The sequence below is a fragment of the Cavia porcellus genome, unplaced genomic scaffold (assembly GCF_034190915.1).
Source record: "Cavia porcellus strain 051 isolate PalLab524CR breed Dunkin Hartley unplaced genomic scaffold, mCavPor4.1 scaffold_6, whole genome shotgun sequence".
NCBI lineage: Eukaryota > Metazoa > Chordata > Mammalia > Rodentia > Caviidae > Cavia > Cavia porcellus.
In genome coordinates, this window is record NW_026947489.1 from 7,663,291 (window position 1) to 7,687,450 (window position 24,160).

General features: G+C 41.4%; 1 protein-coding gene across 6 annotated transcripts in view; it reads right to left on the reverse strand.

Moving 5' to 3' along the window:
* Positions 1-24,160, reverse strand: part of Entrep2 (endosomal transmembrane epsin interactor 2) — a 412,216-nt gene that overhangs the window by 120,954 nt on the left and 267,102 nt on the right. The window lies entirely within an intron of this gene.

Consider the following 24,160-nt stretch of genomic DNA (forward strand, 5'->3'; position numbering starts at 1 on the left):
TTAAGGTTGGGATGTCAGCGTCAGCGCCTCCAGCCCCGCCTTAAGCAATCATTTTAATAATTTGCATGTTCTTATCAGAGCATTGCACATAAAGAGAAACCAAAATTCCTAAACAGGCCCACTGGTAAGTTTGGGGCCATACAAGCTGAGGCAAACTTTTAGGCCGTATAAGCGTCTTAAAATAAGGAATATTTGTAAATGGGGGGAACTCAGTAATTGTGGGAGAAAGATAAAGAACCTAAGCCCGTGGAAGGTAAAGAAACGGCATTTAGTTTTGTATATGTGGTCAAGAAAGGCACTTAAGTATTCTGTGGTTTCCCTCGCTCAAATTCGTACACTCTGACCATTAAAACCAGTTAATCTCCCTGCCACTGCTTTGAGCCTGTAAGACAGGCTTGTTCTGTTTTTGTATTTATTTTTTCTGCATTAAGCTTCATCAGCTAGATGAGTACGCGCAGACTACCACACAAAACATACACCGAAACAACTTCTTGCATGTATGTAAGAGGCCCTCACTGGTCAAATGAGTTATCCTTTCCAAGTCACTGGCTCAGTGGACCCGCAAATAGAATTTTAACAGAAACGCTGTTAAGGAACACTGCAACTAGAAAACTGTGTTCTCGAGATGACCATTTAATTTTGAGCATCAATGATCAAGAGTTGCAATAATGTGGATCCTTTCGACTTCTTAATATATCAGCCGGAGGGCTCAATAAAACAGGTTTCATCCTTTACAATCCATAATGTGTGCAGTGTGTGTATGTATTTTTAATTGTACAATTCTAACACCCAAAGTGAGTCATTTCATTAACTCGAACATCAGCAATCTGCTGCCATTACTTTTACAGATCTCGGGCCCAATGTGTTTCTTCTCCATTTCTGCCTTACAAAGAAACTGAATTTCTCTTTTTAAAGCTACCCGGAAAGTGGGTAAACTCCTCAAAGAATTAAATCAAATTGATTTCCTCTTTAATGCAAATATATTCAAAGGAAAGCAATTCAGAATACATTATTTGAATAATAACATCAAAACACAACCTTATTAAAATTTCATTAAATGTAAGTAGCATAAAATTTTTGTTTGTAATTCAATATGAAAATGCAGTCTGATAATGGCACCAGAACTGCAATGCCTAATGCAAGATCACATTCATGTTGTGATGCACGCATGCTGAAATCTTCTACATTAGGAGTAATAATATCCTGGGCCACATTAGATCCAACAGTACATTCTGGAGCATCAGCCTTCAGGCCAGAAGCTGTCAATCCTTTGAATGACTTCCTGAAAGTTCATGTGTTGGAAATTGAATCCCCAGTGTAAAAATGGTGGGAAGTGGGACATAAAAGAGGTGACGCCATCATAAAGGCTCTGCCACTGTAAGTGGATTACTGTCATCTCTGGGGTGGGGAATCTGGAGTGAGGAAGTCTGTTATAGAAGGTTAATTTCCGTCTTTCAAGCGTCCTCTGTTGGCATGTGACACCTGCCATGTAATACCAAAAGAGGCCCACACCCAAAGCAGTCTCTTAATCTTGAACTTGCTGGCTTCTGTAACAATGAGCCACGTAAAATTCTGTATTATATAGCAACACAAAACAGTCTAAGACGGAGGCCTCCTCAGAAAATACACCACTACAACATTCATTTTTCTTATAACAATACAATTTGATCTGCTTCAATTTGCTTGCCAATTAAAATTTGCACTGAAGTTCAGAGAAGCCTCCTATGGTCTAACGTTCTTCAAAAGTTCCATTCAGAAGGTCATTCTAACTTGAGACAAATATTTGCAGCAACCAAAGGATAGGAGAGAGGTGAAAACTAAGACTAAGCTGTTGTCAACAATTAAGCAGTTATTTTCACTGGTTTCTTCCCTGTTATGCTATTTACATAGTCTACCAAGCAACCCCCTGTCAGGCTACCCAGATATGTGGAAATGAGCAGTGTCTTTCAGGAGCATCTCGACCTAGTAGATTTCCATTAATGAAAAAAGACTTTTAAAAAATCAGCTCTAAGTCAGAGCGCACCTCTCTATACTCTGCTGAGAAGAATGCAAGCATGAAGATAGACATAAACTGATCGTAGTAACATGAAATTTAAACACTGCTAGGAAAGTCATCCCAACCCACCCTCCACCTCAGGTTGACGCCGGGAGCCGTGCGTGTTAGGATAGATGTGTTAGTAAAACTACAAGTATAAATAAGAGCTGAGGGTTCGACAAAGTGAGCATGGGTTATACATTACTCCGAGGGATTTGTAGGAATTACTTCATTTAATCACCATAGCATGTGCGCGGAGCATTTATTTTCTTTCTCTTCACACAGGTAGAGATACAGACACACAGAACACAGACATGATATCCTAGAAAAAGTAAGGTCTTGCAAATCAGATGGATTAGATGAGAAACTGGTTTGACACTGGGAAAGCAGCTGACACAGACAAAGGAGAAGCACCCGAGGCAGGGCTGTCTGTCCCTCCACCTCACTCCCCGTGGTCCCCTGGCACCCCAGAGGTCCCCCTGGCACCCCTTTGCTTTAGTGCGCCCCTGGCTAGCAGATCCCCTTTCTCCACTCCTGTAGGTGTGGCCAAGGAGGCAGTGCAGCCCTTCTCCTCACCACACTGCTGCGTTCTTTAGAATGGAGAGGGGCCCCTGGAGTGGCTAAGGTCAGAAGCAGAGGGACCTGGGCCCCTTATTTGCATAGCCAGTATTCACAGCAAGCCTTCCAGAAGATTCCCTGCTTTGGGCCCTTCCTCCAGGCTTGCAGCTGCTATATAAGCAGCGCTGACCTGTTCTCAGGCTTCAGTTTGAGGGGGGGGGCCTCCCTTCAGGGTACTGGCCACTCCTGTGCTGCAGCAGGGGCCCTACTGAACATTCACTTTGGGGCTCCCATAAACCTGCTTGTATCCTGTAAATGTTCTTAAAACATTTATCCTGAGTAGCCTGGAGGGAGTTGTCATTTCCAAAGAAGCAGAAATCACACAGTGCAGTTAGCACTGTGGAGCTCCGGAGACCAGCAGCCCATGAAGAGCAGAGGCCGAATCCATGGTGCAGCCGCAGTACAGGGCAGCCAGCTGCTACACTGCCTAGCAGCTGGTCCCGTGCGCCGTTAGCATCCCGCATTACCTGGTGTCATGTGGTGACATCAGGACTGATAGAGATACACTTTGCCAATTCGTGATTTCCATCTTAATCAAGTAAAGGAACCCTAGGCTGATTGGCACATTTCAGTGTCCCAGTCAATAAAATCAGAGTGCTAATCCTTGCTTCAGGGGTCTGAGAAAGACAGGTCTGCCAAGTACTTAGGGACCCGCATACCCCAGGGCTTGGCAGGGTACTTGACCGCATTTGGGGGTGGGGGTACTGGGTTACTGGGCCTTCACACTGAGCTACTGCTCCACACCACCATCTTGCCCATTTTTTTTGACCGTGTCTCCGGAAGCCACCAAGTTGCCCAGGTTAGTTAGGCTCATACTTGCAGTCCTCCTGCTTCAGCCTCCTGGAACGTTGGTCTTACAGGCATGTGCCAGCACACGTCGCTAACAAGTTTACTTCTCTCTAAAGTGTTTATGTTAAGAAAAATATCTGAAGACTACCCAAAGTGGTACGTGATGTAAGGAAGGCAGAACATTACTGTTTAGGGTCCTGGCTGGGCCCAAGAATTAAACTCACAGATTAAGAGGGGAAAAGCACACAAACGTAATAAACGTTTTACATGACAGGGGAGCCCTCAGAGGAAGACCCAAACAACCTAAATGTTTTCCTATGTGAACAGAGAGGTAACTGTGGAAAAGTGACAATATGTGGACAGAAAAGTAGCTATATTAACAAGTTTGTGCAAAATTCTCTGGCCTACCACTCCGCATGGGATGAGGTTTCTCTTCTGGTGCAGGAAGACATGCTGTACATGGAGTGTTTATTTCCTGTTTTCAGGAACAAAAGGGACCACAGTGCCCTTCTTACATCTGTTGTTTCTCAAGTGCCTTTAGCTCAAAGTAATCCTTTGCCAAGATGGCATATTTTGGGTAGCATATCGTGCTATTCTTCAGTAGAAAGATTTCCACTGCAGGAAAACACATGTACTTATGAAAAAATCAGTAAAAAAAAACCTGGGCAAAAATACATATCAGAGTGCCATTAAAGTTACTTGCTTTTAAGAATTAAAAATTCAGTTTTTGTTTCTTTCCTGGAAAGATAAATGCAGATCACATCCTCAGTGAATATCCATTTCAGAGTGACATAATACCACAGCAGTCATGCAATTCAAATGTTCAAGAAATTCAGTGTGACTCGAATATGGCATTTATGATTTTCTGTTCAAGCAATGAAGTAACAGGGACAAGGGGCGTAAAAAGAACTTTTTCAAATACTTTATGTTAACGACCCTCTTGTTTTTATTATCAGACCCAGAAGGAAAAAAATCAAAATTCTTTGATGCAAAATCTAAGCTAGCTAAGATTTCAAATGCATGGAACAAGAAAGTGCCTACTACCAATTGCTCTTTAAATGTCTCTAAGTAATTAAATGTTTTATTTCATCTCCTTGGTAGCAAATGCCTGGCAAGAAGCTCTAATCATCTCCATTATCTCCTAGATTGTCCTTTTCATTCACTGGCATTTCTTGCAGAACCAGAGAAACGTTTAAAATTTTCTGACAGCAACACAGTGCTCAAAGCAGGTGAGGACTTTTCTTTCTTGGGGTATGCAGCATGTGTGCCGAGGAGGTGGGGACTGAGGGCTATTTTATGGGCAGCTACCAGAGAAAGCAGTCTAGACATTTTTAACGAGTGTGGCAAGATTCCTGCTTCCACTCACTGTGCACTCCTGCAACACAATCATGTTTTTACCCATTTGTAGCAAAGTTCCTCCAGTTTGGCTCACATGGCAGATTGCATTATAAGTGCAATTATATTCAAAATGAATATTTTGATTAAGTGAGGGCAGAGGTTTCATTGGCTGGTGGAAGGGCGTGGGGTAAGGGCCAGGGTGAGTTAATGCTTTCTCGAATTATAGCCATTTGGCTCGGAGCCTTTTCCTAGACTTGTTTTTCAAGAAATATAGATCATCCAGTTACCCAGAACCCTATGAAAATCATTAAGGTCTATTGAGTTATAACTTTACAAGCATACAAGTCTCTATCCTGGCCAGTTCTCTTTGATTCTTGTTTTTTCCCATTTGTTCTGTGTTTCTTCCCTTTAGAAAGTGGCTTTTCTCACTTCTAGGAGACCTAAAGGCTCTGCCTTCCTGTGCTGGGTGGACGTGGTTGAATTCCAAGGCCAGTCATCGTGTTTGCACAGGTCCTTCCTCTGTGCAAACTGAGGACCTGTGGAAGCACAGCCACTGTTGCTGTAGTGTGGGAATAATGTAAACTCATTGCAAAGCCCAATCATTTATTTATTTATTTACTTATTGGTACCGGGGATCAAACTCATGACGTTGCGCTTGCCAGGCAGGAGCTTATGCTGCTGAGCTAAATGCCCGGCTCTGAAGCCAAATCAAAAGAGATGGAGAAATAGTTCTCATGCTGCCCCTGAATCCTGAGCTCGCGGTTCGTCTCCTAGAGATAAGTAAGGCTGCCAGGCCTGGAGGCTGGGAGAATCCTCAGTTTTCCTTCACAAGGACAAGGCTCCAGGAGCCTTGTTCATGGTGATTTCATTCACTTTAGCCCAGAAAAGAAAAATCTGTTCTGCCGGGAACCACTACGTTTCTCATGTCTGGCCCCCTCTCACTTTTCCAGTGACTCCAAACAATATGATTTTGAGGAAAGAGAAGAAACCCCTGCATAGGTGAATAAGAAAAACCACAGGTTATTAAAGATGATCCAAGAACCTGAAGCAATGAATTTGTACTCTAAGCAAGAGTGAATGCCCAAATTTAAAAAATAAATGAAAGACGGGGCATCACTACCAATCTCATGGTAAGTTTGTAAGTGTAAGCCAGGAACAACCGTAGGTCACCAAACCAGATAAAGGAGAATGAAAAAGTTCCTAGTAAGACATAAATGAATGAAATTTATTTTAAAAGGAAAAGAAAATGTGAACAGACCTACAACAAAGAAACAGATTGAATTACTAACTTTTAGAACTTCTCATGAAGAACTCAGGACCAGATGGTTTCACAAACATTTGAAGAAGAAACAAGACCAACCCTTTCAAATTCTTCCAGAAAAAGAGGGAAAAATTCCTAACTCCTTCTATGAGTCCTGTAGTATCAAAATCAGACAGAAACGGACAAGCACAACTACAGGCCAACATGAATCTAGATGGAAAAGGTCATACCAAAATACCAGCAAACCAAATATAGTTATATATGCAGAGATAGACAGGTTGACATTGATATACAGACAGTAAAACCTTGCTTTGTAAGCACAGTTCATTCTAGAAACATGCTTGTAATCCAAAGTACTTGGATATCAAAGAGAATTTCGCCATAAGAAATAATGGAAACTCAGATGATTTGTTGCATTACAGAAAAATAGGTAAAAAATGATTAAAATACTGTAATAGAATACAAAAAAAATAAAAAAAAAATTAACCTGCAGTTGAAAATCTTCATGACTGTTGTGAGAGAAAAGAGAGAAGAGGGTCACCCTGTAGGATGCCTTTCACGGTCACTGAAGGCATCACCACTCTCTTGGCTCAATGGAATCTTGTTCTTTCCAGGCAGCTTTAATAAAAAAAACTTAGTTAATGACACTTACTTTTGTAGTTTCTGTCTTGTTTATCTTTTTCCAGTGCATTGTTTTATTAATGGTTGCATTTTTCACATGAACTGTTTTTGCTAAATATATTTCTCAAAACATCACAAAAAGGCAATAAAGAACAAAATCCTTGTTATGGTTTATATCTACATGTCCCCCCACCTAAACCTCATGTGCTCATAGATGGAGCTTTTGAAAAGGGGCTGAATTATGGAGGTGCGTTAGCTAAATATGCCATTAGTAGATGGGACACGATCAGAGGCAGGTCACTGGGGAAATGACCTAGAAAGGTATATCACCTGCCCTGGATCTTCTCTTTTCTCTCTGCTTTTGGAAGCCATGATGCAAGTTGCATTTCCTCCACCATACTGTTCCTGCCCTAAGGCCAGTAACAGTGAGTCAAAATAAATTTTTCCTAGTTTTAAGTTGCAGGTGCTGGGTATTTTATTCTAGCAACAAGGAAAGGTAGTAGACAAGCTTACAATGATTTCAACAAGTAAAGGAAAAGCACTTAACCAAGTCTGACCCAATTTCACAATAAAAACATAACCTACTAGGATTAGAGGGAAACTTCCTAAATGTAATAAAGGGCATCTATAAAACTTCTATAGCTAATACTTCATGGTAAAATGCTGAGTGTTCTTATGTTAAGACAATGTCCACTCTTGCCTCTTTTACTCAGTACTGTATTGGAAGTTCAAACCTAGGCAATCAACCAAAGAAATGAAATAAATTGGGGATCGGAAAGGAAGGCATAAAACACCTCTCCACAGGTGACATAATCTTGCATATAGAAAACCCCATAGAATCCACTAAATATATTACAAGTTCAACAAATGTGAAATATGCAAGATCAGTTTACAAAATCAACTGTGTCTCTAGGCACTTTGCAATGGACAAGGTAAAATTAAGAAAACAGCTCCATTTATAGTAGTGTTACAATAGCTAGCAAAAGGACTACAAAGCTTAGTCTGAAACTTTAAAAATACTGAAAGAAAAAAATTAAAACCACTAAATAAATGGAAAAACATATGCACCCAAATTGATCTACAGATTTAAGACAATCCCTATCAAAATATCAGCTGTTTTATTTTTCATAGAAATTGATATGATGAACCTAAAATTCCCATGGAAATACCAAGGATTCCTAATAACAAAAATAATTCTAAAACAGATAAAATTGGAGCACTCATATTCCTAAATGCAAGATTTACTACAACATTACAGCAATTAAGGCAGGAGAGAGCTGACACCAGCATAATATATATTTATCACTAAGCTAGACTGTGTCCTCTCCAACATTCCTATGTTTAAATCTCAATTCCTTGTACTTCAGACTATAATTATATATGGGGATAAGGTTTTTAATAGACTAAATTAAAATAATCCTACCTTTATGGTCTTTTAAGTCTCAATTCCTTATACCTTAGACTATATATATGGTCTTTTAAAATAATCTCATCTTTAGGGGGGGATCCTAATGCAATAGGATGGGTATCATTAAAAGAAAAGGAGATGTTAGTTATGTTCCTGTACAGAGAAAAAAAAAAAAAAACACTTGAAGTTACAGCGAGAATTCAGCCACTTTGCAAGCCAAGGACAGAAGTGTCACAAGAGGTCATGTTTGATCTTGGACTTGGCTCCTCTGAAACTCAGAGAAGATTTTCTGTTTTTTAACCCATGCTGTGGTATTCTGCTATAGGAGCCCTAGCAAATTAATACGTATTTACAACAATGGGACAGAATCGAGGATCCAGAAATAAACTCACATCTATGATCAACCATTTCTTGGAAAACAGGCTAATTCAGTATGATGACAGAAAATGGGGCTTAGATAACTGGATTACCACGTATAAAATAATGAATTTGGGCGCTGACCTTACACACAAAATCAATACAAAATAGATGACTACGGACCTAAACAGAAGAGCTAAAATGAAAAAACTCTTAGAATGAAACACAGTATTAAATTCTCATGACCTTTAGTTGGGTAATGATGTCAGGTCAAACACCAAAAGCAATACATCATAAACGAGAACACTAGTAAGTTGGACTTTATCAAAATTAAAAGTGTTTTGTGTCAAAGCAGACCCTCAAGAAAATGAGACCAACATTTGGGGAGAAAGTATTGGCAAATCATGTGTCTGATAAGGGATTTATATACAGAATATACAAACAATTCCTACGATTGAATAAGAAGACAAAAATCCAATTTAGAAAGCAGATAAAGTGAAGAGACGTATCTCCAAGTATGTATTTTTAGCCATGAAAAACGAAGTACTGATACATTCTACAATAGGATAGACCTCAAAAACATGATTATAAAAGACATGTGTTATATAATACTTCTTCATGAAATATCCAGGAGAGGCAAATCAATACAGGCAGAAAGAAGACTCCTGGTTGTATTGGGCTAGAGGGGAGACAAAATACGGGGAGCAACTGATAAAGGGTATGAAATTCCTTCCTGTAGCAATGAAAATGTCATGGATGATAAAGGTTACATAACTGTAAACATTCTAAAGAGCATTAAATCGCATGCTTTCAACAGGTGTACGGTATGGTACCTTCATTATGTCTGAATAAACAGACTGGGAAAAAAGAAGGATTTGACAAGTGCCAAGTTGAAATTATCCAATGAATACACAGATGACATGAAACAAAAAACACAACTAATAAACCAGAAGTGAGAATTAGCACATAGGTATAGCTCAGGCATCCAGATTTTCTGAATCAACAACTCACAAAGAAGACTCTCTAGCTCAAAACAACAAATTCATACACAGATTCTGAAAGAAAAGAAAAGCTCATCCTAAGAGTTCGTGTTTCTTAGAGAGACACCTGGTTCCCAGTTTTAGAGATGTCAGTGTACTGGAGCGTCTGGGAGCAAAACAATGACTTTCCTAACATGATTTGTTTTATTAGATGCTGTAACTCTGAGACTTCTAGAACAAAGGAGGGCTTCATGTGACCTGACTCTGCAGGAGTCAGACTTCAGCACAGATAGGGAACTACTTGGATAAGGGGTTCTGATGGCTGCTGCTGCCCACTGCCTGTAGTGAGGTCACAAACACAGTTGGGCTTCAGAGCTATATTAACAACCCCGGCCCTGGGTCCCTGCTGGGAGAGGGGCAGTGTCAAAGGGAGGCCACTGAGTCAATCATTCACCCATCGTGATCCAGTGCTTTAAAACCTGTCTTTCCATCACTAAGAAAACATCTGTTATCTGAAAAAAAACTCTATCATATTAAAATATATCAGCTTATACTGGGAAGACGGCTTCTGATTTCAGGAAGGGTACATTAATCCAAGACAATCATAAAATTTCAAACTGAATTAATAGCTGTGAAAGTCTGGATAGACAGGGTTATGAGCTGTGATTTTAAAACTTTGTTTTATAGGTAAATGTTAAAATTCTACCCATACATCTGAAGGCAAGAGGAACTGCAGTTAAAACAAAACAGAACAAAATAGCTGTTTTGATTAAACACACAATGGAATAAGTAAGTCACATGCGGCAGTATGCACACATCTTTTGCTCATCTGGCCCAGACCTTCACATCTCTCACTGTGATGCCATCTGCTGTGGCCTGCATTGCAAATGGTGCCCAAAGGCTTGTATGTGTTAAAGGACTGGTCCCCAGCCTGCAGTACTGCTGGGACCTTTAAGGGGTGGGGCCTTCAGGAAGAAGATGGGTGTGCCCTTGAAGAAGATTTTGGGATCTAAGCCCCTTCCTATCTCCCTTTGCTTCCTGTCTACCAGGAAGTGAGTGGCTTCTTCTTCCTCCAAGCAGCCCCCTGTGATGTAGCGCTTTGCCACAACCCAGAGGGCCAAGTGTTTATGGACTGAAACCTCTAAAGCCATGAGCCCAAGTAAATCTATCCTATTAAATTGCTTATCTCAGACCTTTTATCACAGTGATGGAAAACTAACACATCTTTTCTTTACCAAACTGTTGTCCTCTGGTTAAATTTAATTTAGCTCCTAATGTTTCATAAATATGACTGAGAAGAGTGAGGCTTTATAAGAAGACATTGTCGTTATGATAATAAATGATGATGATGACAATCATGATGATGATGATGATCATAATGGGACAATAAAACCTAGAAATGAGAGAATGACTGAGGAGAGAGATGTCACAGGGGCCATTTCACTCAGCTGACTCACCAGGTTTCCAAACGCACCTTTTGGAAGTGGCCCATTTAGCTGAAAAGGACAATCTTCCCGTACAGTAAAAGTAACCACATCAAGAAGGGTTGCTCAGCTAAGGTGAACAAGCAAATTTAATGCTACTCCCAAAATTATTTTCACAGATTCCTATCAGCATAAACGCTGATGGAATATCTTTCTATATGGAGCAGCAAGAGAATCAGGCGCTCTGTCCTTTGTACCTGAGCAGCTCTGACTCAGCCAGGGACTGTCACTGGCTCACCTGGACAAAAAAATGCATGTGTTGTAGAAATGTGATCATGAACTTTTCTTAGTACAAAACTGTTCAAGTAAATAAAAGGCAGAACCAGAACTCTCACGTTTTCATTTTGATATATCTCCAGTTTACAGCGAAACTCCTGGGGTAGGCATGTATGTATGATTATAAAGTACCCCTGATTTAAAAAGCAACACATTGAAATCTACCATGTCCATTTCTATTACAGAATTAAAAGACCCACGTCTCTAATTTCATGAAAACATGTAAATCACATACTCCCTTCCACCATGGCAACCACACTTAGTAGAGAAGCTGACTGATCCATTTGTTACCAAGTTCCTAGCACCCCTGCTGGGTAATACCCAGAAGCCAAGTATTAAAGGAAAAGAGTTTCCTTCCCAGCTCCCTTCCTTGTGCTTCCTGAGACATTATGACTGTTGGATAGAGCTCCTTGAACAGAAAATAAGGAAGAATGGCATTTTAGGAAATAAGTTTAATCTCAGTCAGAAAAAAGTTGTTCACAAAAGGCTTGGGGAGGGAAGAGGCAGGAAATGGGTCAAGCAGACGGGATCCTGCAGCATCAGGAAAAACATTAATAGAAACATGGTAACAGACAAACGCAGACCAGCACCTTGGCTGGGAAAGTGAGACAAGGTAATGCCTGCACCGATGAGCAGTGCAGTCATCTGGGAAGGAAGGAAGCCCAGGGAACTGTGGCCTGACTGTCCCGGCTGCCATGGCTATAGCTCTGCTCTGTAGAGACCCTAAAACCATGAGAAGGGAAGCTTTCCCATTCCCTGGAGCTGGCAACACCACCCTGTAATCTGGCTGGATACATCAGGGCATCTTTCTTAACAAGCGGACTTTAAAAATAAAAGAATTATTAATCCCAGAGGCAAGGGAGAGGTAGCTGGGAAAAGCAAACATTAATTAATTAACTGTTTCTTTGGAGCAACCAGCTATCTCACACGTGCCAATGAAATCTGCTTAAGAGGCTCAACTGTTTGTAATCATCTGAGTGTTTCATACTGTTCTTGGATGTTCTTTCTCCCCTTCACATTTACCTCTATGAAAATTATCTGATTTAATATGGTTATTATTCTGGACACTTACGGGCTGTTTTAGGAAATTTTGTATAGTGATTAATTAACGTGGATACATCTGTTAATTTAATCCTTTGTGTCTAAGTATGATTATTAGATGCAGTTTACAGAGATTTAGTCCAAATCACTGCCATTTAATGTTGACATCCATTCACAATTTCACTTGGCAAAATCTCACTCAGGGAGGATGCTTTCTAAATTCTTAAAATGCCACAGCCCATTCAATGAGAGTTAAATAACAAGTGACCAATTCAGAGTGGACTTGTGGATCAATGAGCTGCAAGGGTTATTTTTGGCAGTATCTGAAAAGTGTATGCTTGCTCTTAAAAGACCTTTATAGAAAAAAAGGAAACCGCCATCTCTTGCTGGACATTTGCCTCTGCACTGCTGCCTCCAGCAGTGGCAATCAACTTATGACTGAGTAGAACTGAGCCAGCAGATTGACCCACTGACACTGGGACGGGGAAGAGCTAGAATCTGCGCCTTGACTTCCCTCCAGGACTGATCCAAATGTTTTTGTATTGGTCCTCTCCACATGTGTTAACTGCCCTAATAAGTTCCTTTGTTGCCTGAGCCTTTACGAGTTGGATTTTATATCACCTATAGCCAAAAGCAGCCCCAGAGCTTCCCAAATGACAAGTATAAACCAGAGTCCCAACAGGGAAATCTCTCACCTGGCTGTTCAGAGGCTCCCTGTGGCAAAGCCAAGGATCCCAGCTGCTGACCGTGCGCCAACCCACATTACCAGTCTAGCTCTGTCAGTGCCTGACTGTGAGCTAAAATGCTGAAGTTGATTATAAGACCACTGGTTGGCAGCTGGCCTCTCTCTATGTGGTACAAAGACTTCTAGGTATCACCTGGAATCTGGGAATGGGGGAAGGTTTAAGGTTTGCCAAGTAGTTTTAAAGTGTCAAGGTTAGAAAGACAGGATTTGTTTAGAAATCATAAAGCTGTGTCTTCCTGTTCCATGGACACATCCTAGCTTGAATGACACCTGTTAGTAGTTTGAGCATTCACCAAAGAGTCCCCCCTAGTGCCCTGCACACCGGGTCCTGGAGGGATCCTGAGCTTTCCACCAGTGTTCAGTGGGATCCTCTGCTCCAGCAAGTCATGGCATCCTCCTGCCCCATCCAGTGAGCTGGCCTCGTAGGCGGTCATTTGTCACCTTGCCTGCAGCTGATCTGTGTTTCCTGAAACCTCATCTATGCTCCAACTTTACTTCCCTGTTAGCTTATAAGGAGAAGAAACAAAACTATGAGACTCTAGAGGTTTTTCAACTGTATTCTTTTCCTTGCTTCCTGGCCTCATGTAGTACCTCTAACTCTGGCTTCATTTCTTGGTCTAAACATGGTGACGGCCAGGGCACAGCAGAGCTGGGCAAGTCCCGAGCCAGCTAACTGCATGTTCACAGGCCTCCAGGGGTCACTGGCAATGCCTGGCATGTGGGTTTGTCGAAAGGCTTGGCTCACCCTTGTTCCTTGCAACCTTTGATAGAAGGACACACTCAGCATAGAAATCTGGGACCAGATACCAGCAAAGATCTGTGGACCAGAGGTCAGGGCATCTCAAAAGAGGTTGATCTCTGGTAGATCCCAGAATGAGGAGCAGCTATTCCAAGGACAGAGTGGGCTTGGCCACCTGACCCAGGGCCCCTGAGGAGCAGAGAGGGGCCTGTGTCGATCAGCTGAAGTCTTTGTTCTGGGAGGGCACAGCCACCCTCCTTGAAAGAGAAACTGTGAGGCAGAATTGAAGACAACTCAGTTCCACCTGACTATCTAAGAAGAGACATGACCCACCCCACCATATCTAAAGCTAGAGGCCACGGTGTGCCAGCTCGGTGGCTCCAGCCTTGTAGAGGTAAAGCAATCCCATCCTATCTGCTTCCTTTCATCCTATTAACCTCCGCAGTTCAAGGGGCATTAGCTATCAAGGTCCCCAGTTGAAGCCAAACCAGCATTGGGGAAACCGTATGCCTAACAAATAATCAGGTAGAGCAAACTGGCATGCCAGCTAAGAGGTACAGTGGTTAGAAGGAAAGAGACAAATTCTAGAACAGATGGCTACTGTGGAGCAGAACTAATGGCAGACATAGAAATAGACTATATAATAAAACATAATGAGAACACATAGGTGATATTATTAGAGCATGCAAGATGCTTCTAGGACAGAATAATGCCCGGGTTTTTACGTTTAAAATTTTAGTAGAAGTACTGTAAAAAACAGTGGCACCCACTAAAAAGCAAATTAGTCTTTTAGGGAGATCAAATGAAATGATGCGTCACATTGTATAAGACAAAAAGTTAATGGACTAAAAATCATAAAGGAAAACAGAAAGGACTGAACTAGGAGGCATAATATGTAAATAGTGTAAATGGTGGGGAAACCAAAACAGTGAGGCAATGACTAAGGGAACAATGTCAAGGTAAAACCACATTGAAAAGGCCCCCAAAGCCAGAATTTAGACACATGCTGGCAAAATTTCTGAATTTCAAAAATAGGAACACCGTATAAGCTTTCAGACAGAGAGAACAAGTTGTTTCTGAAAATAATCAGTGTAACTTCACATCCTTCCCCTGAAATCATGGAAACTAACGGAAAAGTGATTAGGGAAGACAAAACCCTGATCGAGCATTCCCTAACTGGAAGAGGTACTATTACATCAATATTGAATAATACGTATCTTATTATGGCCTTATAAGAAATAAAAGTCATGTGATAAGAATTCTGTGTCTCTTCAGGTTTCAGCAACAGGCTAACTATATATTTCTCTCACTGTGGCTGAAAAGGAAGAAAAGCAAATGGTATTGCAGAATTTGAGAAGACCATAAAAACTTACAGTATGCAAAGAGCACTGCCCAGCCAAACCATCCTAAAGAACAAATATTAATTTTGTTAGGTATCAAGGTTTATAAATCTAAACTTATTAAGACCATCTGGTTTTGATGCAATAATAGAATAAAAGACCACTAAGAGCACACAGAGGCTGAAGAAAACGACGCATGAACCCACGGGCACCGTGTGCGTCTCCACGGTGGCAGGTGCGGGCCTGGAGGAAAGACTGCCTCTCGTACACCTCCCGCAAGGCAGGGGACAGGCCTGTGGGAAACCGAGGCCACACTCTTCAATTACAAAAACTAACTCTAAGCAAATTATTGTTCTAACAATGAAAATAATAATAAAAAAGACAACAGGAGAAAACTTGTGTGGCCTTGAGCTAGGAAAACTTTAAAAAAATCAAGATAGCAATAGGAGCATTTGGAGATGAAAAGGCAAACCCCTGAATGCAAAAAGATGGATATACGTATGTTTATATAGATACACATCTGAAAAACCCCAGTGACATGGCAAAAGGCTCATTTCTAGAATATATAAAATAAATAAGAAAACACATACCATACAATGGAAAAGGAGCAGGTGCTTCACAAAAGAAAGAATCCAAATTTTAAGCGAACCTTTGAAAAGGCATTTTGCCTCATTAACAGTCAGGGAGATACAAAATACAGCTGCAATCATGACAGTGTAAGCTTGATGATGTATCTCATTCAGCCACCGAGATGTTATGACTTCTTCGCTCTCTGGATGAAAAGAATACAACTGACAACATCCAGTACTGATGATCCTGGCAAGAGGACACATACAGTGAGAACAGCCACCGCGGACAGCAATTTGGCACTGGCCGGGAAAGTTAAACCTAAGCACACAGAATTTCACTCCTACCTACTGCACCAGCAAATACGAACGGGAATTTGTGATGGAAACGGTGTCATTTGTAATAGCTGAAATAGTGAAATAATTCAAATATCCACCAATAGTAAAAACCTTAAATAAAGTGGGAATATTCACATACAGTGGAAATTATACAGCAGTGAACGTGAAGGAACTACAACTAATCACAAACTCACCTCATTATTTTTTCACTGTATATTCTGTCCTGTTTCTCCTGGGACACAGGTATCACAGGATGCTTTCTAAATGTCCCTTCTCTGGTCCCCCCACAAAGTTCTCAGGCTCATTGTGTGGGCTCCACACTCTGCAGCACTCTGCTGGCCACAGCCTTCCCTTCCCTTCCCCTTCCCGCTGGTTTGCAGAGCACACACGTCCTCCTCCACACTCCACTTCCCTACCCTGAATACTCATGCAGCTTGCTTCCTGATTGCTTCACATCTCCAGCAAGATGAGCCCCGTCTTTACCATCCTGTAGTATACAGCACCTTATTCCATATACTCCCCATGTTCCTACCCCGTTTCTTTTATTTATGACAGCTACTTGAGTATTACATGTGATTTGCTCATTTTTTAAAAAATCATCTACCATCCTGCTCTCAAATACATGTTCAGGAGAGACAGAATTTGGTGTCTTGAGTTCATTACTTTATAGGCAACATGCAGAGCACTCCTAGCATACACAAGGTGACCAAGAAACTTCTATGTAGAAAAGGCCATGTAAAAAACCTTCAGATGCTGACTGATGCTCTGTGTGTTTAGGTGGAGTCTGCTTCCTGGTGGGTCTCCCCGGACAGCTCGACCTTTGCAAAACTGTGGTTGCTTTTGCTCTTAAACCATGGGTTTCTGCAGAAAAGACTCCTTCAAACCTGTCTGACCTTGGGGGAGACCAGCTGCCAGCTTTGTGAGAGCCAGGCTGAGAAGGCAGATAGATACGTAACAGCCCCACTCTTCTCTCCAGACCCTCACTTCATCCCGTGACAAGATAATGAGGGTTCAGAGGCCCTCTGTGTGTCCAACACCCCCACCCTCCCCTGCAACTGGGGTAGGCCAAGTGCCCAAGTCTGGCAAGTGGACATGTGAGTGGAAGATACGTGTCACCTCTACTCCAAGGCACCTGCCTCTTGGTTATCTGCCCCATTGCTTTTCTCTCTCTAGGCAGCAATGTTAGGGGCCAAGGATAAGGTGGTAGAGCCCCAGCATAAGACCAGCCTCATTCCCGATCTCACCATGGCAAGGAAGCTGGCCCAAAGATCATCTAGTCTATATGAGGTATTTTGTGTGCAGAAAATGAACCTTTGTTAGCCTGGACCCTTAAAATATCCAAAGGTTTCTTTTGATTTCTGTTGTTACTGCAGCATGGACTACCTCATGCTGAGTACTTTTTGCCAGGCATCTCACTTCTGCCTCAGCTGTGCCTGGCATCTGTCTTCGTTAATGATGCCACTGCTGTCTACAGTTAGCAGGAGAGTGGGACAATTGCACATTTGCACAATCCACACTTAAAACTCTGGGGAGTTTTACTTGATTATCACAAACTGTAAACCAGGCCTCTAGCTCCCTTCCCCCATGCCCTAGCCCTCTTCAGAGACGTGCAGTGACTCCGCTCTCTGAACCTTTTCGGGATCCTAAGACACAGGTCAGCTTGTTTCTTCCTCGGTGCACCACAGGGAAAAAGTAGAGAGAAATATAAGCTGGTCATCAGAAAATGACACGCTTTTCATTCCTCTTAAAATGTGCCTGGCATTTCCTGCCTTTCCATTTCCTGCTTGCCAGTTGAGTCTTTTTTCTTCCTTTCCATTAATGTCAATTACTGTCATTTAATTTTAATGGTGTTTCAGGAAGAATAGTGATAAGCATTAAACATCTGTCGAACATTTATTTACTTTGAATATTTATTATAACCATTGCTAAAAACAGCAAAACTTTTAGGTTTGCAAAGGATTTTTCTTCCAAGAAGTTCAAAGTACATTTAAAAATGTCAGCTCAAAGAACAAAAGGAAAATGTCATTATTACCATTTTTAAAATTAGAAAAGAGTGAAGCTCTGTGAGATCTGAGAAACTGTTCTCCATCTCAACCCTGTAAACTCCAGGACATAATCTAAGGCTCCCATGTCGTTGCTTTCTGATTTTCTACTGGCAAAACCACCTTTAGCACTGAAATTCACATCCCTATTTTCTACCTTTAATAAAAAATTCTGTCTTTATAATTCAGAGAATACCTACTTGAGCCTTCAGTGTAATGCAATCAGTCATTTTAATCCCTCGAGTTAATTTTTCCAGTGCCTATTTGACTACTGCCACTTAACAAGCTTTGGTTTACCATTTCACACATGAATTCTAATCTATTTCACAAAACATGTATAATCCAGTCCCGGAGAGAGATGTTTTGGGCTTGGAAAATGCCAGCGTTCACCATCTTGCAGGTGAACATCTTTGGTTGAAAAGGAGAAGAGTCAGGGGAGTAAAAGCTACATCAGTGGCTTTCTCCATTTCTCTGCTTTCCTTCTTTCAAGCACTCTCTTGCACACATGATCATTAAGAAGCCTAAGCGCAAGCCACACACTGTGTGTCTCCCATGAGAAGCAACATTAAAAGCAAAACCTACTGTCGCCCAGTCCTATTTAGGATGAAAACGGCACTGCTCCCTCTTCTGCTGTGGATCAGTCTCACAGAACGTCTGAGTGGCCACGTGTCAATACTCGGTCACAAAAAAGCTGGGATCTACCTGAGTCACGGAACACTGCTCACCTTGATGATTTTTTAGGACCAAGATCCTCAAGCACAGATACAACTATGAGGAAGCTGAGGTGAACAGACACATAGGTAAGTAGGTCTTTGGGTTGTAAGCGATAGAAACCGAACTTTGGATTTATCAAAGGAAGTGTCTTCCCCACAATCCAGCCAGAACTGGGGGACACAGTAAGGCATGGAAGTAGGCGCCGAGCTGGGGAGCATCTCTCTGCCTGGGCCGTTCCCTCTGCTGTCACCTTTACTCTCTCTGAAGCATGGCTTTTGTCACAAATCAGGAAGCACAAAAGCCATCCACACTCAGCTTCACACTTGAGAGTCTGCCTAAGAAAGGAACTGAGTCTGGGGAAGGAAGTTCCTTGTCCACCTGAGTTGGTTGCCATCCCCAAATCACTGTGTTTCTGCTATTTTCCAGGGGGCTCCTGCAGTAACCATGGGAACGCTGTGGGTAGGATAGGTTCCTAGGGAAAGGGTGCTGGGCCCACAATAGCAATGCTTCTTACAGCTTCGCTCTATTCCCAGCATGGGCACCAGGAAATCTTACAGTCAGCAAAGACAGCACTTCTGACTATTGCTTGCAGCCCAGGAGACTGCACGCTGAGACAGTTAATACAAGGAGACCTTAGACCAGATGTGGGCAGCCGTAGACCAGAGCTCTGAGATGGAGAATTAGGGGCTGTGAACAAGGAAACGGCAACGGGAACATAGAGCTGGCCAATGCTGCAAGCAGGATTCTTGCAGGGACTCTGAAAATTCCAAGAAGCATGTGGAGTGGATGCAGTGTATATTTAGTGATCAGGACCTCGAAGGAACCAGCTCTCCCAGAAGGGAACTGCAGCCCCTCCACTGCACTTGTCTTGCTGAGGCTGCTGGTCAGTGATGGGTGGGTACACGAGGACAGAGACAGCCTAGGGGGTAATGGGGAAGTCCCATGGCTCTGATGCTGTGGGGACTAAGCCCACTGCTCTTAAAGATTTGATGGACAAAAAGGGAGCCTTTGCTCAAATGTTTCCAAGACATAGATTCACTTGCTGTGATTTGTTACCTGGGAAACCAAGCAATCACACAAAAATAATAAGGACCAAATGTCAGAAATAAGACTTTCATCCATAAGTGCAAAATTATATTAAATGCTGTGACTTTCTGGCAAGGGTTCCAACAAAGAAAGTGCCAGAGAAGGTGAAGCCTATTTTCCCCCACAAGGAGACTGAGTATGTCTTATTTACAGGTACCCAGGCCATAGCAACGAATGTGGCAGGATCCTGCCACTCCTGAGGCCAAGGCAGGACAGGCTGAGGGATGATGTGTCATCTGGTAGGGAGGTTCTTAGTCCAGGACCCTGGGGAAAGCTTTCCTGCTGCAGGCTCCTGGCCCAGAACTCCTCTGAGACAAGAAGCAGTGGGCTATGCAGCCTCAGCCAGACTGCAGAAGGCGTCCTCCAGCCCCAGGGAGCTGCCTACTCTGAAATGTAAGACTGGTCACAGCATGAACCTGCAGTCAGCCCTGAGCACAGTAAGGATCAGGTGTGGCCAGGACGAGACGAGGGAACTAGCACAAGATGGGCGAGACGAGGGGAGGCAGGGGTTCCACAGTGGTGATGCCTTGCACCCCTTTCCCACCTGAGCTCCCCATGAGGTTCATTCCCAGTCATTGTTGACAACTACACCCCCGCGGAGCCAAAGATAAGATCTAAAGACACAGAATCAGACATAAAACTTATTATAAATTGACCCATATGTAGGTGAATTTTGTCCAATCAAGTGAAGGTCTTTTTAGAGCAAAAACCGACCTGCCCAAGCAAGGAGGAACTCTGAAAGCAGTCACCTTTGGGTTTGAACTGCACATTTTCCTGGATCTCCAGCCCGCCAGCAAACCCTGCAGTGCTCCACCATAGCGAGGCTCAGTCCCTCAACATAACCTCTCTCTGTGTACTGTATGCATTCACATCCTGTTAATTCCGCTTCTTTGGGGGACCCCGATTAATACTAACATTAATCCTGATAAGTGGTGGAACTGGCTTGGACCAGGCTTGGACAGAACAGTCCATAAGAAATGGATTCAGGGTGATTTCCACGATGTCTTGAAACTCTCCTGAGAGAAAGAATAAGGTTAAGAATGACTCCAGGGTTATCTAAAATTTCTTCAGAATGGCAAACATGAGGAAGCTGTAGAAAACAGAATGAATCTTATTAAAAATATCAAACAAACAAAGACTGTGTGTTGCCAGACACCTTTAGCTGCTAGCATTCCATGAGGCTGAGGCAGGAGGAAGGTAAGATGGAGCCCAGGCCAGACAATTTAGCTAAAAAAAATTTACAAGTGCCAGGAATGTAGCTCAGTGCCAAGACTTTGGGTTCATTCTCTAGCACTGAAAAGAAAAAACAAAAACAAACAATCAAACAAACAAACAAACAAAAAAGCACCAAAAAAGTACACACAGTCAGGCCTTCAGATCAGCAAGTTCTACTTTCATAAATTCAATCAAGGTCCGATAGGGGACATGGGCATCTTCAGATTTTAGTATTCATGAAAGATCCTAGAACCAATTCCTCTTGGATACCAATAGAAAATGGCACTGAAGAAAAAGATTCTTTTAAAAAAATTGTATCTACTACTAAAGTGCACAAAAATATTTTGAACTCCTAAGAAAATAAAAAACACTGATGCTCGAAGACGATTACAAAACATGATTAAACAATGAAACTGGTATGAATAGTCAATATTGCAAAGGTATAAATTCTCACTAAAATAACACATACCTTCAGAAATTCTAACTAGAAGGAAAACTGCATTAGGATATGTATAAGTTTCTAGGGCTGCTGAGTAAGGTACCACAAACTAGCCAACCTAAAACAATACAGCACTTGGCAATAGGGCAGTGGTAAAACCCAGTGCCCAGATGGTACACAGGGGTGCAGGGGTGATACCCCACAGAGGAGTCACAGCTGCCTCTCTTCTTAGACTCTCGTGTACAAGGATCTTCTGCCCAAAGAAGCAGAAGGGTTCTTACAGAGGGGTGCGTCACAATCCTGCAGGTGGCAGATCCACAGAGCGTCACTCAGCTCTCTCCGCACCACCCTGACAACCTGAGCCAAGGGCCAGGGCTCACACTACTGAGGAAAGAGTAGCTGTTTGGGGCTGCTGGAGGGTCAGGTTTCTAGCAGTACAGTTTCAGGTGGTGACATCAAAACTGTCTTCATATGTTTGGGGTATTTCTAGCCATTTGGGCTCATGTATGCACCTCAGGGAACGCAGGGTGATTACAGGGCAAATAACTTCCACAAGGCAGATGTATCCTGCAGATCAGTAGGTCACAATGTGAAAGAAATACAAATAATTCTGAAAGGGTTTGAAACTCGTTTGCCTAATTAAAACACATTTCCCAATAAGGCACAAAAACATTCACTTCATTAAGTACGATTTCAGTTGTAAAGCTGTGCGGCTGAAAACATCCATTTAAATTTTTTTATCAACTACTTGTATATTTCTCATCGGTATTGACTATCAAAAATGTTTTTTTAAAAAGCACTATTTTACGGTTTTTAGAGACTGAGATGAGTGGGGTGGGGGAAAGGAGAGTGGAAAGAGCAAGCTTAGCAGGAACAGGGCCTGGACAGGAGGAACATGTCTCAGCTCTGCGGCACAGTAGTGGAACCATGGCCGGCGACAGTTAACGGAATATTTCCAAAGCTGGTACAGAAGAATTAAAATGCTTCTAATACAAAGAAATGAAGAATGAGGTCAGGGAGGTGTCAATTACACTGATCTAATGATTATACCCTGTAAGCATGTATTAAAATACCACACTATACCACCTGAATATGTACAATTACTGTGTCAATTAAAAGAAAACGACTTTAAAAACTCAAAACATACATAAATAGTTGTCACTTGGATTAAAAAATATAATGGAAGTGCAGCATTTAGCAAAAGACAAATATTTTGTCCTAGGAATGCTTAGTTTGTTTTTCTTCTTTTTAATACAGCTTTTTTAAAATTTTAAATAACAATATCCTAACCATCTCCTACTAACATGATAATCTATTTTTATATAGTCAGAAAACAAAAAAGTAAGTAAAGGTTATAGGAAATGGATTAGGCTTCATCTTCTAATTTTAAATACTGTAACAGCTTAGCTACATTGTTTATGAACTTCTCAGTTGTAAATTCAGCAAAATAATGCTTAAAATAAAGGCAGATATTTAACATAAAAACATTTCAAAACCTGACTCATCCAAACGAATTCAGAAATACCAAGCTAATCCATCAAAAATGATTACAAGAACAAAATTCAATATTCTGAAGAAAAAAGAGCCCTAAGTCCGTATGCTTAAAGCACGGCACGGACCAGGTTCAGTACATCTCCAAAATCTCAGAGATAAACTCACTAGAGAACAAGTTTCACAAGATCAAAATGAGCAAAGAGACATTAAAAAAATACCAGGGTTCACTGGCCAATGTGCACACTGAAGAGGATAGTAATTGTAAGAGAGTAAAACATATTGTATTTCAATCTATGTGGTAATGAATGACCTTCACAGGAAACCACACCATTGACAATGTCTATCAGATGCTACAGAGCTAATTTATGCAAATCTTGAATAAACAGAAATAATCAAACAGCAAAAAAGCAGTATTGCTTCCAAACAAAAGATGAAAACTAACAAATGATGAAGAAATTGAAGAATTACAATATCACCATTTAGCAAGTTTCAGTGCATTAATGAATCCAGGCACAAGACATTAAAAGTTGCTAACATCACAGAAAAAGAGAAGACCAGAATTGGCATGGCTCCTTATGGATGAGAAAGATCCATCATGGCAAAACTGAGAAAGATCTGGAGACTGATCAGGTTTCTCAATCCTACTGCTTGCTACGATCATACATAGGACAGGGCAACATTTGGGACATCACCAAAAGCAGATAACAACTGAACCCAAACAGGAACCACAAGTCAAGTGTCCACGCTTCTTCAACAGTTTAGAGTCTAAGAAAAAAGGGCAGAGAAGGATTACAAGGAACAAAAAGACTTTCACAAATAAAAAGACCAAACCATAGTGTTTTGGGATGCACATTTAGTAATGAAAAAATAATTACGCAGCAGAGGGTTCGTGGCTCTAAAACATGTGGAACATTTATAAAAATTTACCACACTGCAATAATAGCAAGATTTACCAATGTTAAAGATTTAAAACAAAAAGGGTATGGTTTCTTGATATAGTATAATTAAAACAAAGCTGAAAATTGTATTAGAAAATCTATGTTTGGAAATTAAGTAATATGCTTCTAAAAAACCTATAAGCCAAAGAAGAAATCACAGTCAATAACAGAAAATAATTTAAATGGAATGATTACATTAAAACTAATGTAATGCAAAGAATGCTATTTAGGAGCAATTCATAAGCTTAAGAACATTAATAAGAAAAGAAGCAAAGCTATATATTAATAACTTAAG